Here is an 18,500-nt window from a genome sequence, read left to right on the forward strand (position 1 = left end):
TTGTCTCATCTCATCGTGTGAGCGTGACATCACAAATGCAACATGCATGATGTCACGCACATCAGGAGCAGGCCTGCCACCATCATAGGTAGACACCTCTAAAGGTAGACTAACTCTATATGTAGACTAACCATCATAAGTAGGCCCGAAAACATCCTTGGCCACTGCAGGGAGGCCCAGGCCCTCAAGACTGAGGGGGCTTAGCCCTGTTCCCAAACATTTGGGGGGTGGCCAGCCCCATAGAGAATGTGCCCGTGGTTCCATCAGTGCAAGGATTTCCATTTGTGCAACAGAACTTCCTCTACTCTCCCCATGTGTCCACCTCACTGTTGAGAGAAAATCTAGAAAAGAATTTAGGGGAGAGGCAGTGTGGGGAGAGGAGAGGGAGGTGACATTCTTCTGCACAGCCAGAAATACTTGCATTAACTGAACTACTTCCTTGGAAAGCAGCTCAGGACTGCAGCACGATTACTATTTTAGTCACTAGGGTCACATGGCGGCTATCCCTACGCTACTCAAGTAGGCGTTAGTTGACACAAATGTGAGTCTAAGTATACCTTAAAGTGCAAGTCCTGCACACTCCTGAAGCCCTCACATGGAATGTGCAGGGAAGAATGAGCCATTTCCGTGACAATTGTTTGAGGAGATTCCACTTAGTGGGATTCCACTAAGGGCATGGCACAGGATGCAATAGTAGGAACTTCACCATTCTGATACTTATCCTTTTAAATAATAAAAATAAGCATCATCCTCAGCTACAGCTGACTATTAGCATTTCTTCAGTTATTATATTCAGGAGGAAACCTTCTCCTCACCAAAAAGGCTATCCACAGTAGCACCATCTGGTGAATTCTGAAAATGGTATCTGTATTTATTGAATTTTCTCTTCCCTGTCAAGGAGAAGCTGACACCATTATCACCCCTTTCCCATGCAGGTAGATGGTGCTGATACAATTAAAACCCTTTATGAAAGAATCCACACGATGGATGTTATGAGAGTCCTGGCAGAAAGCTTCTGCCTGCCTGCCTGCCTGTGGTGAATAGCTTCAAGTTAGAATTCAATGCTTCAAAGTCTGTGACAACCCAGAAATGGCTCATTACTGAGGGGCTGATTCTGATGCTGAGCTGTTCCTTGTTCTGACAACAGGGGATAAACTCAGCAGTATCTTAATAAGCTCTGCTGCATACCTGATGGCCACCTATGGTGAGGAACGCTGTGTGGCAGCCTTCTTGCTGAAGGCTGAAGGCATGAAAAGGCACTTATTTGAGTTACATTTCGCCTTGCCAAAGCAACAGCAGGTGATGTGAATGAAGAAAGGAAGAATAATAGGGTGTCTAACAAGACCACCTTTATTTCTCAAATGCAGATTAAAACCTATCCAACACCAATCAATGTGGTTGCTGAACTGAAGGATTTGCCGTACAGAACAAAACTCCCTTCAGAAATGGCATGATATGATGGCAACCGCGGGCAAAAAGCTATGAAACCTGCATGAGGCAACTGAGGCTTGCTTTTGTCGAAGTTAAAATTCTTCTAGGACACCACCTGGGCATGATGTTAATTCAAGAACTGCCCCACAAATCTCTGGCTAAAGAATTTGGTTATGAAATTGGCCGGAACTTTGAATGTTAGAGTGGTTGGCTCATTTAAGAGTCTCTCTGCTTTGAACGTATGTTGATAGGTCAATTGGTTAGAGTGTGGTGATGACGATGCCAAGGTTGCAGGTTCGATTCCCGTAAGGGACAGTTGCATTATTCCTGCATCGCAGGGGGTTTATGCTCAGGGTTCCTTTCAACTCTGTGATTCTATGACATATCATCTGCCAGCCCTGAAAGGACTTTGGGCCAGACCAAACTAACATTTTGCTAGATCCAGGGTAATATAAAGGTACCAAAATTCACCCTATCCCAGTATTTGACCCAGCCTAGAAAGCATCCTAGAGGGACGCAGGTGGCGCGGTGGGTTAAACCACAGAGCCTAGGACTTGCCGATCAGAAGGTCGGCGGTTTGAATCCCTGCGATGGGATGAGCTCCCGTTGCTCAGTCCCTGCTCCTACCAACCTAGCAGTTCGAAAGCATGTCAATGTGCAAGTAGATAAATAGGTACTGTTCCGGCGGGAAGGTAAACAGCGTTTCTGTGCACTGCTCTGGTTCGCCAGAAGCGGCTTAGTCATGCTGGCCACATGACCCGGAAGCTGTACGCTGGCTCCCTTGGCCAATAAAGCAAGATGAGTGCTGCAACCCCAGAGTTGGCTGCAACTGGACCTAATGGTTAGGGGTCCCTTTACCTTTACCTTTTAGAGAGCATCCTAACCAGCCCAAATTCAAAGGAATGGCCATGAGTCAGGATGGCTGTGCTGTATGTTACTCTCAGGATCAGAGGCAGATTACCTCTGAATGTCAGTCTCTGGGATCAGGACATTTTGGTCCCGGAGTTGAACTATAAAATGCCGACACCCCTGGCCAGGGAAGAAGGGATTAGTGATCTACATAGCAAGCAAGGGTGGGGGAGACCAGCAATGCCTCTTATTTGCCAAGAGCAGGCACCCCCAAACTCGGCCCTCCAGATGTTTTGGGACTACAACTCCCATCATCCCTAGCTAACAGGACCAGTGGTCAGGGATGATGGGAATTGTAGTCCCAAAACATCTGGAGGGCCGAGTTTGGGGATGCCTGGCCAAGAGGCTGCTGTAGAGGAGGCATTGGTGGCAATTAAAATGGCATCTTCTCTATTTAAATTACAAAGGAAGAAGTCATTTGGGATTTTAAAATTTTGAGCGTGTTTGACATCATAATGAAATTTCAGCACAGTATGAAGAGAGGAGAATGGGGATAAACGTGATGATTTCTCTTGGTTTTTCAACGATTAGCACTCGTCTATTTATTTATTTATAGTTATCTTTCCGGCTGTTCTGAGCAACCATAACTCGGATGACTTGTCTTCTCCTCCCTGGGTGAAAAATGAAGTTTGAAAGACCGTTCATTACCTTCTTGGTATGTGTTGACTCTGCTGATTCTTCAACTGCCAAAGTGGATACCCTGGCTTCTGTCTCATCCACAGACTTCTGGTAAGAAAAGTAATTGATCAAATTAGCTCGTCTATAATCCCACACAGACTGCTTGCCACCACAGCTTGTTAACTTTCTACACAGTTTATTTAGCTTTCAGAATGACATCATGAAAATCACCTCCAATACATCAAATGGATATGAAAAGAAACCCGGATTCAATCTGCCTCAAAGCTATGCTATTTTAAAGATTAAAATTTAGGCTTTCCATTCATAGTTAGTGAGCTTAGCGCACATTTTCTACTCTGCTTTTTGTTTGCTAGTAATACTTTATTCCCTACAGTTTTGAAAAACACAACCTTTCAAATTCAACCTCCCAAACGCAAACCAAAGGTGGTAGTCTAGACAACATTAAGTGTTTAACCAACACTTTTATAGCCTAACATCGATCTTTTTTGTTTGGAGGAAGCTGGGTCTTAATTATTTGGGGTGACTCTAGTGTGTTTCCATTTAATGGTGACAGAGAATTTCACCATTAAATGTACCTCTTCTGGTTTCATGTGAAGCAGGAAGTCAGGTGATATCTTCCCAGGGGCCAAATATGCATCCTTCCATTGTAGGGCAAAATTTTTGTTTGAAATTGTTTGCCTTTCCTTGCAAGAAGCAAAGCAAGGGAATGTATGCCTTACTCACACATTCTGTATCATTATTTTGGGTACATTTCAAAGCTCCTCTAAAACTTCTGTAACAGGAACATTTACCTGTTTATTAACAATATGCATTTTGTGGGCCAACAGATCTCAACTCTCCCCCCCCCCCCCAAGTTGCTGCTTTGGGTCTAAAACTGCAAAATACTGTTTTCATTGGAACTATAATTACTGTGCTCTTGTCCTGACCTTTTTATCTTTGGTTTAACAGTTGTTTCTGTTAAGTGTCAGAGAGAACATCACTGTTGAAAAGCACCACAGGTTTATCAGCTATAAAAATAGCTAATCACCATAGTCAAGTAGAAATCCCCAAAGTTAAAAGCTCTCAGCCCAAAAGTGATTTGTTTTTATTATTTTAAAAGGGGGGAATGAGAAGCCTTAATCACCCGCATTTTATGGATATGTTCATGCCGACTGATATGATCACACCAATCGATCTTGTGCCGTGGCTCAACTATGAAATGGTGCCATAGGATCACAACCACAACATAACAACAACAAAAACAACAACAACATATGCTCTGTTCTGCTCTGCGCTTCAGCCAAATTAGCTTCCTGTATAGATGGCATTATATAGCTCAGCACTGTCTGAAGACCTTCCTCTTTCAACAAGTTTTTTATTTTAAAAAATTATTTGGTTTTACATATTTGAATTTATAATCATACCACAACACATCCAAAGTTATAAGATTCCCATGAATCTCTGGACTTCCCACCTTCCCCTCTGTGGGTTCTGATGTTAAATCTTTTCTACTGCATCTTTTTTAAATAATTCAAGTTTTTATAACTCCATTGTATCCATGGTTCTCATTACATTACAAGTGTTACTGCAACCCTGCTAACGTTTTCAACTGCTTACAGCGGTCTTCAAGGTAAATTATAAATTTGCCCCATTCCTTATTAAAGTTTTGGTCTTCCTAGTTCTTTATCTTTCCGGTCAATTTTGCAATTTAGGCATAGTCCATCAACTTAATTTGCCATTCTTCTCTGGTAGGGACTTTGTCTTCTTTCCATCTCTGGGCTAACGACATCTGTACAGCTGTCGTCGCATACATAAAAAGTCTTTTCTGCTCCCTTAGAATATCAGCAACTACAATTCCTAATAGAAAAGCCTCTGGTTTTTTTTGGTAAAAGTTATTTTAAACCTTTTTTTCAGTTCATTATGTATCATTTCCCAGAATGCCTTTATTACCTTACATGTCCACCACATATGATAAAAGTTTCCTTCTTTTTCTTTACATTTCCAACAGATATTTGTACCCGTCTTATACATTTTTGCTAACTTAAAGGTAAAGGTAAAGGGACCCTTGACCATTAGGTCTAGTCGTGGCTGACTCTGGGGTTGTGGCGCTCATCTCGATATATTGGCCGAGGGAGCCGGCGTACAGCTCATGTGGCCAGCATGACTAAGCCACTTCTGGCGAACCAGAGCAGTGCACGGAAACGCCGTTTACCTTCCCGCCGGAGTGGTACCTATTTATCTACTTGCACTTTGATGTGCTTTCGAACTGCTAGGTTGGCAGGAGTTTGCTAACTTACTAGGGGCTAAATACCAATGGCATATCCCTTTCATTCAACAAGCCTTTTAAGTTGAGATCTTTCCCAGTCTGCATCTGTACTGGATTTGTTTAAAATATTTTAAAAATTCTGTTTTTTTTATCACTTTCAGTTTTTGGACAAGATACCATCCCACAATGAGTCTGAGATCTTAGCAGATGCCTGGCCATCCAACCTTGACACCAGCTTTAATCCTCGGTATATCTACTGAAAAGTAAGTCCCACAGACTTCAGTGGACTTCTTCCCAGGTAAGTGTGCACTTAGGATTTCAGCTTTAAGCATTTTTAAACAATAGTTGTTCAGTGCATACAAATAATGAACTGGCCAGAAATTGAGGTTCCCCTGAAGAACAATCGTACGTGATTCAAATTGTAGGGAGGGCATCCTTAAATTGCACCTCCGGCACCTGAGTCATTGAGTGCTTTATAGATGAGAAGCACCCCCATAAATTTCACCAGAAAAGAAAGCAAGGCCATAAATACAGTCAACACAAAATCTATACAGAACGCAGGAAAAACAGTCCAACCCAGAATTAAATGGGATTTAAGCGTGATTTCATTCTGTTGAGGACACTGGTGCTGATGTGAAGTTCAAATGTTTCTAGAATGTTTAAACCTCCAATAGATATTTCTTCCCTTTGCCTAATGGAAATATTTAAGTAGATCGTTCCTGATTTTTATTCTCCTTTGAACATTGTGCGAGTACCTTCCACCTTAGTGTTGTGTTTAAATGGTACAAGTATAACCCAAAACAAAATGCTGTGAGTTCATATAATTCACCATTTTTTACTTGGCTTTCAATCCACCATCGCTTGATCCAAGCACTAATATCCTCAAAGAAATTCTTCCTATAATTAAAAATGAGGCAACACAGACTTCTCCGTTTTCAACAGTATGCTGTTTTATGCATTCTTGCAGTTAATAACTTATTCCAGGTATTAAATCTGTCACATTCCTTTTACTTAGACCAGTGGTGAAGAATTTATAGCAGGAGACCCAGATGTGACCCAGCAATTTGAAAACATATCAGAGATATGAATCCAATTAGTTCCTGTCCAAATGCTGACATATATACTCTGTATCAATATGTGACATCTGAACAAGTAATATTTAATACCAAACTCAAAGTGATGGCAAAAAATGAAAACACGGGCATTACTTAACACTCACTTTCTGATCGCAGTTCACTCTTGAAAAAAAGTATGTTGACTTGCCATGCTTGACTTAGATGCCAGGAGATAATATTATTTGAAATTTTTGACCAGAGAACAGAAATTTTGCTTTTCCCTTTTCATTTTGACCCGCTGCCCCCAAAACATTGCACCTACAGATTTAATAACAAAAGCAGATAACTTACACACACATCAACAGCTATCATGCAGTACAATGGGGAAAAAACTGATATATTTCTGCCCATTAAAAAAGCCAATGAAAAGAGCATTTCTGACATAAGCACATTTTGTTAAAAAAATACTCACAGTTTTCATGGATGCTTATTTTATTTTAATCTGCAAAGTCTATCAGCATTTACTGAAATTTTGTAATAATGAAAGTACAAATCACTTTCCAGCAGAAAAGCAACTAACGACAGCTTATTACAAAATTTCAACCAATGCTGATAGGCTTTGCAGATTTTTTTTTTCCTAATAAAAGGAGCATCAATAAAAATTGAATTTTTAAAAAACAAAATGTGCTTATGTCAGAAATGGTCTTCTCATTGGCATTTTTTAATGGGCAGAAATATACCCCCCCCCTCGTACTGCATGATAGCTGTTGATGTCTGTAAAAGTTATCTGCAAGTTACAGGATGTGGCTTAGCACTGATGGTTCTTAAAAACTGGGGCGGATGAGGGTCAACATTCCTAGCCACTGTGTTGGGAATCAGGTGGAGGCAGGGATCTGGTAATTAGAAAGAGAAGCCCGGAACAACTGCAAAAAGTTGAAAGGCACAGCCTATATGCTTCAAGGGCAGACACAGTTATCTGTTAATATCAGAAGAGGAAAGAGAGATTGTTGAGAACTGTGCTTAATTTTTTGGTACTATATTATCTTTGAGATGCTTCATAGGAAGCAATTCACAAGTGAAATAAATAATCATTTACAAGTGCTGCTTCATGTTATTTCTGAACTTGTAAGAAAGTGATCCTTTAGTGCAGCAGTACCCATCAATTACTGTTGTACCTTGGTTCTCGAATAGAATCCATTCCGGAAGTCCGTTCATCTTCTGAAAATGTTTGAAAACCAAGACATGGCTTCTGATTGACTGCAGAAGCTTCCTGCACTCAATCGGAAGCCGCAGAAACAGCGTCAGACATTTGGGTTCCAATGAACCTTTGCAAACTAGAACACTGATTTCCGGGTTTGCGGCATTTGGGAGCCAAAATGTTTGAGTCGCAAGGTGTTCGACAACCAAGGTATGACTGTATACTCTTCCACCAAACAGACACAGATAGAGGTTCTTGCTTGGAAGCAAGAAAGATCTTTATTCAGACAAGTAATAGTACAGAGTACAGGCTCAGCAGCAAACACAGTGCTCAAGGGTCACGATTCAGGAGCAGGGCATGAGGTTCAGTACTGGACAGAGTCACGAAGTCACGAACATGTCCCAACAAGTTCTCCCACCCTCCGGCCATATTTTTAAAGACAATGCATCATCATGTTTACTCGAGAGATTCTCTCCCCTTGTGAGAATATCAAGATTGCAAACACATGCTCTGTTGGGGAGGGTGGGTCATCTTCCATCTGTGATGGTGACGCCTGGTTCTAGGAAACAAAACTGCACCCTCCTGCTCAGGCTTTCCTATCACTGTCACTGCCTAGTCAGCCTCCCCAGGCAGCCGATCAAATCCCTTGCCAGCCTCCATTGAGGCTCCCCGCTTCTCAGTAAAATCAGAGTGGGGAGCCAGCATCCTTGTTTCCTTTTCCAAAGTGACTGAAGTCCGGATGGACCCTTATAGCAATTTCATCAGAATAAATTCAGGCATATAAGCATTATACACATTATATAATACATATACATTATATACATTATATAATACATTATACAAGACTTTATTATTTCTCTGGTCAACCAAAAGCAGTCAGTGTCACTCCCCCCAAAAAACCTCTTTTAAAAGGTAATGTTCTATGTACTGAGGATCTGAAACTGTTCCTTTGAGTTCCTGGAGGAACAAGAACAATTTATTATGTTCCAGCCATAGTCAAATGCCTCAGCCTAGAGATTGCAGCTTTGACTTTTGATTTTTAAGAGGACAGCCGCATGCTTTTTGACAGCAAGGTAAACTATAATAAGATATTGTCCTCTCTATCATGAGAGGGGGAAAATTACAAGCTTCCAAAAAGGGGAGGGAGAAGCAGTATTGCGGGCAAAACAGCAATAGAGGAAAAACCTGCTGTGAAGTATTTCATTTTTGTGATTCTTTTAACAATTTACAGAAGAAATAGCACATAATGGAAGTTTGGTTTTCTTATGGGAGCCATAAATAAAATCGTGGTATAATCAAAAGGACAGAAGAAGAAAGACACTTCTGATATTTAATTCTTATTTACGTTCACCTCCATAATTTATGGCTTGCAGGGAAACGTGGAAGGTTACAAAATACAATAACTCAACCTCCTGTGTGTTTTCCTGCTGCACCCTGCCTGTTAAAGCTTTCCAAAGCTTGAACCTGCTGCTTTAATTTACTGCTTTCTACCCAGTGATTAGAGTGGGGTTTGAAAAGGTCTTCAGAAAAAGTGGTGAGCTTTCCGTAGGATTTGTTACTGGAGCTTGTTCATCTCTCTGATCAATAGCACGCTGCAAGTCTAGGTCTCTTGCATGGTCTCCTGAGGATACTCACTTCAGCTCAGGGAACTTTCCAATGATTTCATCTCAAAGAGAGAGGTTTTCATGTAAAGGAGAAAGAGCAAAAGAGAGAGAGAATGTTTGTGTGTTGCAATGTGTGTGTGTGTGTATTCCTAGACACAGCTCTCCGCAGTTCATTAAAACAAAGCAATCTTCCTCCAAGCCACATATTTAGTATATTGAAGTCACAATTAATTAAATATTTCAAGTGGAATGTGCACATATTTAAGAACACAGGAAGCTGCCTTATACCTAATCAGGCCATTGGTACATCTAGCCCAGTGTTGCAGACATTGGGGTGAGCAAATGAAGAATCTCAAAGGTGTTCTGGAAGCGATTGCTCTTCCCAGAGATCCATACAATCTGTCCCTGCTGGGTAGGGAGAGAGAAGGAGGTGTCAGAAAGAGACATAATGAAAAGGGGGGTGACATAAAGGAAATAAGAGAAAGAAAAGGTGGCATCTGCTGCTGCTGCTTTAGCCAGCTTGCTCAGCACCCAGCATGCTGTTCTCAACACATGGTCTGGAATGTGATCCTCAATCGGAGGAAAAAGATCCCCTGGTCTACACTAGGGCTGGGCAATAGCTGGTTTTCAACATCACCAGCTAAACATCACAATATACTGAGATATTACAGTGTCTAAAATAAGGATGGAATTATGCAGAGGCATTGACTGGCTTCATGGTTTTTCCCACATTGTGATTTTTGCATAGCACACACACACATTTTATGATTTGCAATATATTGCCAGGTCAGAAATGATGAAACCAATATAATGAGATGGACTTGAAGTCAGTTTTGGACAATATATCTCCCAGCCCTAACATGATTCGCGATATATTGTCAGGTCAAAAACTATGAAACCAATATCACGATATAGACTGCAAAACAATTTTGGATGATATATTGCTGAGCCCTAGTCTACACTGACTGGCAGCAGCCCACGAGATTTTGGGGTGATAAGGGGGCAGGGAAATAGTTTCCCCCATGCAAAACATGTGGCTTACTACTAACCTATAAACCTGCGTTCACAATAAAAACAGATGAATTTCAAGGGTGTCCAAATACATATATTTCCTGGTTGGGGTGTCTTAAACCAATGAATGCTGACAATCCCATTTGGATGACTGTCAACATTCACTAGTGTATTGCTGAGCTCTCGGGTCCTTGTGAAATTCAGCTGGGAAGATGGTCAATATTCACCAGATTTTGGACATTAGCTGTAACATCTAAAATTACTGAACCGTATAAAGAGTGAAAGGATGAGCTGCAGCGAGGATTAAGCTATGTCTCACCTTTCAGAATGATTGCCTACTGTAGTAGATTATAGATTATAAAGCTGTAGCCTAAAGCATAAAATGGAGAACATGAAAGGAGTTTGATTTTGTGTGTATGGCAGCTAAAGGAAACGATAAACTATACTCCACCAACATACTCTTTCCAATAAAGAAATATCGACAACCATGACTGCATAAATTAAGATTATTATTATTTGCCTAATACTCCTATAACAAACATTAGATCTTGGCTGTATAATTCTGATTTTTCTTTCACAGAATTTAAGGCAACTGTATACTAATGCAAAGTGCCTGGCTGGTTCAAAGCGTTTGTGCACAGAATTTCCTCCCCCACTATCAGTTGAAGCACTTATATAGATTTCAGTGCCAAACAGTATAAGATTTATAGAATAGAATGATTGCCACTGATTTGCTCCAAGTTGATGGCTCTAGTTGGCAGAATATTCTAACAGAGCACGGCACTGAGAATATTTATAATACCATTATATCCCATTGCCAATCTCTTTGGGGTTTCTGAAATAAAGATACTACTACTGCAGTTGGGAAGAAAAAGCTAAATCGTTATTTCAACCCCCTCCCTCATGTTTCAGTATGATGTCAATGTTTTCAAGTGGGGACCCCTCCCCCCAAAAAGTTTCCTTTGTACAAGGCAGTGAAAGGAATTTACTTGCTGATATGGCTTCAGCCCAGTGTATCTTTCCGAGCCCCACCCTACTTGCTATTTTTCTTTTCCATGTAGAATTATTTGTGTTGATTTTCCTTTTGGTAGCTCATTCACCCAATGAATCATTCCAAAGCCAGAGAAATATCATAAGATGCACCTGTTTTGACCAGAGCTGTCTCTCTTCGTTATAAGTTCCAGAGAAATCAATAAATATAACACTGATAGCAGCAATCGTTTACATTTACCTCAGGAACTTTCCCTTTTAATCCAAATAGATAGATTTCTTTCAAGTTTGCCAGGGAAGCTATCATAAGCAGATAAGCCAAACCCTTCACAAGGAGAGCGAAGGAGGAGATTGTAAGTAACTGATGTCATTTGGCGTAAGACACTAGGATTTAAACTTGGCAATATTGTGTGTTCACCCTATAGGCATTTATGAGCACCATCTATAGGCATTTACGGCACCATTACACTGTAAATTGATCACCTCACACGGATGCATGTTTTGTGAAGATTATGATATTGTAAGGGGCAGCCATTTTGTTGTACATTCAATGGCCATTTGTCCATAAAACCACACAGAACGCAGTGTGTGGTCTCGAGCCATTTTAAAAGCGTTTATACCCTGCATGGTAGAGATACTGTTAAAACAAAAAAGAAAGAAAGAAAGAAAGCAGAGAAAACAAGCCTTCAGTTCACTTTGTGCCAGGGACTGACAGGACTCTGATGAGTGTGTGTCTGAGGCATGGGGGCCGGGGACTGACCAGTGATTTATGGGGTTTGGTGCCACTCATGTGGCAGGAGCCAGGGAGGGGGTAAGAGGATGAGTCAGAGCAGCCAGAGGCAGAAGTGGGGGCACAGGATGTGTTGGACGCAGAAGAAAAGGCTGCTCTGGCAAGGGACAGACCAGTCAAATCCCCACTCCACTTTCTCTTAGAACCAGAAGTATCCCATCAGATGAGGGCACATAAGCTGAGGTGGGGGGCATTGTAAAGAGGTAAAGGCTTTCTGGGAAATGACATATAACGAGTTAAAGAAAATGTTTAAAAACACTTTTGTTAAAAAAAAACCCAGAAGCCTTTTTACTGGGTATAGTAGGTGAAGAGATTCCAAAAAAAGATAAAAGATTGTTCATGTATGCAACAACAGTGGCAATAATCCTTTTAGCCCCAAAATGGAAACAATAAGAAGTACCAATGAAAGAAGAGTGGCAGATGAAAATGATGGACTTTGCGGAACTGGCGAAGCTGACGGGGAAAATCTGAAACCAGCACGATCAAGTATTCCAAAAAGACTGGAGTAAATTTATCCAATATTTGAAAGGCCATTGTAAGCAATTAACAACACTAGCAGGGTTATCTGAAGACTTGTAATGAGAAATTTTTTACTTTTCTACATTTATTACATTTTGAGGTATTTTGTAATGAGTTATAGTAGAATTGGAAAATATATAAAATGCTGTGATATAAAGGTTACTTTTGAAAGAGGTGGGAGGGAAGGAAGTCAACAGGCTCTAAAGAGCCAAAGAAGTAAAGTGGATAATAACGATGTGATTATATATGTTTAAATGGAAAATTAACAAAAACTATTTAATAATAATAATAATAATAATAATAATACAGTGGTACCTCGGGTTAAGTACTTAATTCGTTCCGGAGGTCTGTTCTTAACCTGAAACTGTTCTTAACCTGAAGCACCACTTTAGCTAATGGGGTCTCCCACTGCCGCCGCCGGAGCACAATTTCTGTTCTCATCCTGAAGCAAAGTTCTTAACCCGAGGTACTATTTCTGGGTTAGCGGAATCTGTAATCTGAAGCATATGTAACCCGAGGTACCACTGTAATAATAATAATAATAATAATAATAATAATAATAATAAAAATAATAATAATAATAGAATTACTATCAGACATGTGCCTTCCTTAGTTATGGGGTGCTCAGGATACTTCGTAAATACAATGAATGAACCAGCCCTTGAAAAGTTTTGTAGCTCTGCAGACTAAATGGCAGATTGATGGTTTGTTCCAAGAACTGGTTCAATGAGGCAAATGAGGGTTCTTAGCAAAAACAGGACTGGAATGAACTTCTCTGATATCTCTAACCCAGCTGGAAATGATGGTGGTGACACTGGGATTTCGTGGAAATTGATCATGGGTTTCTTCAGTGAAATGAAAAGTAATGGTGGACAAGTTTCTCTGATAACTTGCCTATCCCTAATGAGGGAAGTGTTGGCTGTAGTCAGCTGGGCACAGTGAGGCAGCTGATTTGGGGTGTCATGAAACGTCAGCAAATTTGTATTTATTCATTTGTAGTTTCATTACATGCAGGGCGAGAGGCATTTGTGGGATTTTCTTTCTCAGGCTTAAAAATAGCGTGTGTGGCCTTCTATATTATGCATCTCAACCAGGCATGAGATGGTGACATTTCTCTCTGCCTCAGGAAGCAAAATATTTGGGGCCAGTCCTGTATGTGACCTAAATGTGACTCCCAGTTCGTGAGGAGAACAACACCCAGCACGAACATTCTCTAAAAACTTCTGCAATGCATAGATTTCTTATTTGCAGTCATGTAGGACTTCTTTGACAGATGATTTGGAAAAGGTTCTCTCGAGCTAGAGAGCCTGAAAACAAATGGGCTAGAATGCATTCAAGGTGTGTAACTTACTATGTATGCATGAGGAAATGGTCTGCAATAAACATACCTTCACCACAATATGTTCTGCAGGTTAAATTTGTGGTTTTTGTAATCTGCTGTAACCCATTAACACAAATTAAAGAAGTAATGTTGGTGAGAAAAGAACGTGCAACTTGTTTAAACAAAATGGTAGCCAGGAGTGGGATGGAATAGAAGATAAATAGGTGTGGGAAGTTGTAGCAAAGGAATTACCACTCAGTGTAGCTCTGCTTGTTTTGCTCTCCAGGGCTGAGAACGGATGACACACAGTCCTATTTATTTACATTTATTTTCTGTTTTGAAAGACAGGCAGAGAAGCAAAATAATATGAGAGCCTACTCAAATGCCTGCTAAATTTCCCCTTAAATTGAATTTCTCATTTTATCAGAGAGCAATACTTGCACTGATGTTAGACAGGCAGCTAAAAGGTCAACAAGTTCCCTTGGTTGCCTTTTGTCAAGGGTTTTTGACTTGTCTGTGAATAAAGATCTCCCAGGAGGGAGGCAGACCTGAATTTCCTGTCATCCTGAAGACAGCAATGAATTTGAAAATGTTACAAAAAGCATAAGGGACTTCCAGCACACCTTCAAATGCTCTGTCGATGCCAATAGCCTCTCATGTAAACATGTACACAGAGTTGTTTTGGATTTGTTCTGTCAACTTTTGGTTGTGAAACAAATTGTTGTACAGCTGCCCACCATGAATGAGAATGAGCCTCGGACGTTTTTCATTACTGCGCTGAGATTAATAAGAACACAGAAGCGACGGCGCATCGAGCTCAGAATCCTCTCGCTGACAGTTTGCAGGACTGAAGCTTTGAAAGAGAGAATATTGTGAGACCTGGGACACTGACAGAGCAGGCTGGTTCCTAGGGACCATTGCTAGTTCCAATCTGCCTAAGGCCACTCTTTGCAAGACACAGTTCTTGCTTTCCGTATTTCTAACATTTTCAAAGACAGTGTACTGGCCCACATTATGTGCATATTATGCACAGCTTGTACCTTATTTTGAGAAAGCTTTGCTTGTTTTCCAGCTACAGGACCAGCCTTATGATGAGGCAGAGGGAGGCAGCTGCCTCAGGCAGCAAATGCTGAGGTTGCGAGGAATGGCCAGAGCTGCAAGTGCCATGTGACCTACTCTGTACCCCGCTAACCTAGCCCACTGCCTTCAAAGGCAGTGGAAGAGACAATGTTTTCACCAGTACAGGAGCAAGATTCAACCACCAATACAATTGGCTTCTGTGTGTGCCTTAAGGGAGGGCGCCATCTTGCCCATTACCCAAGGCAGCAAAATGTCTTGAGCTGGATCTGTGCAGCTGTTACTGCCTTGTGGCCTTTGTAGCTTAACAAGGATCTGGGGTGACTGTGGCCAAACAAACCATGGTTAAGGAAGGATGCTAGGTTTGCACAAAGCACCAGGCCATTGCTGAAACAAACCAATGTTCATAAGCCAACCACAAACCAGGGCTTATTGTGGTTTGTTGGCAGTAACTGAGACATAATTAAGCAGCAGTGCTATGCATGTTGGTGTTGCCAGCACTATGTATGTTCAATGCCAGTCCTCTCTTGAACATTCCCATATGCTTTTGGCCATAACCCTGTTTCAGTCCCAAAGGAGCAGAGATGCAGTGAAATGATTACATGTGAGCATACCAACTGGGTACAATAAGTGCGGAACAGGATCACATTTTCCCATTCTGTGCCCATCCTGCTCTGATTTCGGAATGTTTGCTGTAACCTCTACACGTCAAAGATCAAAAGTCTGATCTTTACTCATAAAAAGCAGGGTGTTGTGGCGCATCCCAGATAAGGAAGGCACAAGTCTGATAATTAACACATTATGGCAAGAGGAACACAGCAGCTTCCATAGCACCTCCTGGTTCTAGGAGACAGTGGTCTGGGGGAAGGTATGGAATCTACTGACCTGTCCCTCACCTGACCTGCCCCTTCACCTTCCGCCATATTCTGCTCACCTTCCTTGGACTGCCCTGACTCTCCCTCCTGTCCTGGAGCGAGTGGCGCTGTGGTCTAAACCACTGAGCCTCTTGGGCTTGCTGATCGGAAAGTCGGCAGTTCAAATCCATGAGATGGGGTGAGCTCTCGTTGCTCTGTCCCAACTCCTGCCAACCTAGCAGTTCGAAAGCATACCAGTGCGAGTAGATAAATAAGAAGGTAAATGGCATTTCTGTGCACTCTGGCTTCCATCACAGTGTCCCGTTGCGCCAGAAGCAGTTTAGTCATCTTAGCCACATGACCTGGAAAGCTGTCTGTGGACAAACGCCGGCTCCCTCGGCCAGAAGTGAGATGAGCGCCACAACCCCATGGTCGCCTTTGACTGGACTTAACTGCCCAGGGGTCCTTTACCTTTTTTTGTTACCTACCTCCCTGGCTCCTGCCTTGGGGGTGGTGTGACACCCCATAAATCACTGACCTCCTCTTCTGGGGCACTCCCCTGGTCCCCTGCTTCCGCCACACACTCTTCGGAGCCCTGCCACTCCCTGTCACGGGGGAGGCGTTTCACATGCACAGTGTCCACACCAGGGGTCGGCAGCCTAAGGCCCATGGGCCACAACTGGCCCATGGGGGTTGTTTTACTGCCCCAGAGCTGCCCCCAAACCGAGCTGCCCGCTTGGCGAGTCCCCACGTGCTGCGCTAAACCAGCACAGCGTGGTGCAGGGACTTGTTTCCATGGCACCGGAAAATGTGTCTGTGCAGACACAGATGCCGGAAAATGTGTCTGCACAGATGCCAACGCCGGAAATCATGGGTGTACGCAATCATGCGTGCCCGCAATCCAGCCCACAGAGGGGGCTCCATGGCAGTGAACCGGCCCAGGCAAGGTAAGCCTTGCTGACCCCTGGTCTACACAGATACAAACACATGGAGACCTGAGCAGGAATGCAGTAGCACTACCCTAATGCCCCATCGCGAGTTGACTGTAATGAGATTGCTGAGAATGGGGCTAAAACATATAATTCAGCAAGTACCACCTTATTCATTAATGCTGATTAATTATATCTACTCTGCCAATCCTGGCATTACCAATGTAATGAACAGACAATGTGAAGTTGCAGGTGATGGGCTGCACTAATGTTAGCCATACTTGGAGCAGACTCAGTGAAATTAATGGACATGATAAGCTAGGTCCATTAATTTAAATGGGTCTATTCTGAAGGTAACTTAGTTGGATGCAACCTATTACAGAGACTGATGGCCACCGAGTCCATGCCATGGCAGAGGCTCCATATAGAATGCTTTGCAAAACATGATCTGTACCTGTCCGCTTTCTGTCAAAGCATCCTCTGACTGCTAGGCTGCTCACGTCCTCTGCTCAGCAGCTGCCACTGTACTTACTAACTGCATTGATAGTTAACTTAAAACAGCCTCAGATCAGGAATCAAGACAAAAAGAAAAAGCTGTTTCATCCATGCGGTGTGTTAATCTTTCCAAGCAGATCATGAATTACGTTCCCGAAAAGAGCGACGTGGCAAGAGTTATCGTTTTCCTTCGGGCCTGGAGGAAGTTCTATCTTTCTGAGAGACAACCCAGGGAAGGCTTGCTAATCATTCATTTTGGTTTCAAAATTCACCGTTGTCCATATCATTAATTAGGTTCATTATACAGAAGTCAGGTAGCTTATGGAGAAGTACGAGCATTTGCAGTAGAGGAAGAAAATGCGTGAGGACAAGAGGTTGCCTCTGCTTTCCAGCCCAATAAGGTTCGAAATCATTTCAAGATACAGTGGTACCTCGAGTTAAGTACTTACCGTATTTTTCGCCCTATAGGACGCACTTTTCCCCCTCCAAAAATGAAGGGAAAATGTGTGTGCGTCCTATGGGGCGAATGCAAGCTTTCACTGAAGCCTGGAGAGCGAGAGGGGTCGGTGCGCACCGACCCCTCTCGCTCTCCAGGCTTCGCGCAGCTCTCCGCAAGCAGCGGGAGCTTGGTGCTGGGCTCCCGCTGCTTGCGGAGAGTTGCCTGCATGCTGAAGCCTGCACGTGCTGAGCTCAGCGTGTCCAGGCTTCGCACACCTCTCAGCAAGCAGCGGGAGCCGGCACTGGGCTCCCATGGCTTGCAGAGAGCTGCCTGTTTGGGGGCTGGGGTTGGGGGAAGTTCGGGCTTCCCACGCCCCAGCCCTGCGCCTGGGGAAAAAATAATTCCCCCCTTTATTCCCCCCCCTAAAAACTAGGTGCGCCTTATGGGACGGTGCGTCCTATAGGGCGAAAAATATGGTAATTCATTCTGGAGGTCCGTTCTTAACCTGAAACTGTTCTTAACCTGAAGCACCACTTTAGCTAATGGGGCCTCCTGCTGCTGCCACGCCGCCGGAGCATGATTTCTGTTCTCACCCTGAAGCAAAGTTCTTAACACGAGGTACTATTTCTGGGTTAGCGGAGTCTGTAACCTGAAGCGTATGTAACCCGAAGTACCACTGTACTTCAGAAATGCTAACATCACATTAACTTTTAGGTTGGCTATTTATCTACCTTTAAACATGGGGATGGGGGTGCATCTGCCTTCTCTAGCGATATGTGGAGAATCTTGGAAATTAGAGACCCATATCATGATTTGAAAAGATTGTCCATATTTTACGAGCGGAATTACCAGCACATACTGGAAATTAAAGTAGATCAAAGTAAATCACAGTAGCCCTGGCACGCTAAATGCACTATTTGAAAACACACACATAGACTGTTTGTTGTTAGCAATGTAGCAGGGAAATGCACTGTAATGTGAGGGATGAATGAAA

At 42.6% G+C, this 18,500-nt stretch overlaps 1 long non-coding RNA gene across 1 annotated transcript in view; it reads left to right on the plus strand.

The window, feature by feature from the left end:
* The first annotated feature begins 64 nt into the window (after nucleotides 1-64).
* LOC310827012 overlaps nucleotides 65-18,500 on the plus strand; it is a 37,305-nt gene continuing 18,869 nt past the window's right edge. The window contains exons 1-2 of the long non-coding RNA XR_014556132.1: nucleotides 65-104; nucleotides 2,897-3,069. This is a non-coding gene — a long non-coding RNA (uncharacterized lncRNA). The remainder of the gene's footprint in view (nucleotides 105-2,896; nucleotides 3,070-18,500) is intronic.

Source organism: Podarcis gaigeae (genome assembly GCF_964106915.1).
Source record: "Podarcis gaigeae genome assembly, chromosome: 11".
NCBI classification, from domain to species: Eukaryota; Metazoa; Chordata; class Lepidosauria; order Squamata; family Lacertidae; genus Podarcis; species Podarcis gaigeae.